The sequence below is a fragment of the Schistocerca piceifrons genome, chromosome 2, assembly GCF_021461385.2.
Source record: "Schistocerca piceifrons isolate TAMUIC-IGC-003096 chromosome 2, iqSchPice1.1, whole genome shotgun sequence".
Taxonomy (NCBI): Eukaryota; Metazoa; Arthropoda; class Insecta; order Orthoptera; family Acrididae; genus Schistocerca; species Schistocerca piceifrons.
This window is the reverse complement of record NC_060139.1, coordinates 851,030,194-851,031,191: the sequence shown is the minus strand read 5'-3', so window position 1 is coordinate 851,031,191 and position 998 is coordinate 851,030,194. Positions and strand designations below refer to the sequence as shown.

General features: G+C 44.3%; 1 non-coding gene across 1 annotated transcript; it reads left to right on the top strand.

The window, feature by feature from the left end:
• The first annotated feature begins 644 nt into the window (after positions 1-644).
• Trnastop-uca lies at positions 645-731 on the top strand. The gene has a single exon. It is a non-coding gene; the product is annotated as a tRNA-Sec (tRNA).
• The last annotated feature ends 267 nt before the right edge of the window (positions 732-998 follow it).

Below are 998 nucleotides of genomic sequence, written 5' to 3'. Positions count from 1 at the left end.
GCCTCCTTTGTGTAGTGGACACCTTACCTATTTAGCGGAACCCGAAACGCCACCACCCTATGGCGCAAGTCGAGGAATCTGCAGCCTACATGGTCGCAGAATCGTCTGAGCCTCTGATTCAGACCTTCTGCCACCTAGAATACTTCAAAAATATCGTAAGTTATTAGGTGAACTATAGTCTAAAAAGAAGAGTTTTTCATTTTCTACAGGCGTCGACTAGTCTGCACGTAAATGTGTATTCAAGCTCTGGTGCAATTATGAGAACGATACACGCATCTTCTGAAAACGTAGAAAACATGTAGAAGTTATTCGCAAATGAACTCTAACAGTACAGAACGTTTGCCGCTGAACGTCTGACCCGTTACTGCACTTAATAAACGAGTGGCAGTCAGGATAAGTCGCGCATGTGCACACTCTCGGGAGCTTGCGCGGCAGGGGTGGGCAACGGGTCGTGGTGAGGAGATCGACGAGCCTTTACTTTTACACGCACATTTCGTGCGAACAGCTCCATGGATGTTCCTAGAGGGAAAATTACCTTCTTTATTAACAAACTATAGAAACTGAATTGCAAACTTATAGAAGTTCTCGTATGATGTTTGTATACGTAGTTTTCCTTTAAATAGCACGCAAAAGAAAAGCTGCTCGCCCAGCTGAGCTCCGGTGGTCCGGTGTGCAGGCTTCAAACCTGTAGCTGATTAACGTCAGAGTGGTTCGATTCCACCTGCTGGGCGATGCAGTACGAGACGGCGGAGCGAGTTATTATTATACATGCGTTTCTTGGTTTCTGTTTTCCTATAGCTATTCCTGTAACTTCGCGTAGCTTTATTGCATTTGCTGAGTAAAGCGAAAGGCTAAAAATTCAGTCCCTGAATGCGTATGTTGTTACTATTATACATGCGTTTCTTGGTTTCTGTTTTCCTATAGCTATTCCTGTAACTTCGCGGAGCTTTATTCCATTTGCTGAGTAAAGCGAAAGGCTAAAAATTCAGTCCCTGAAT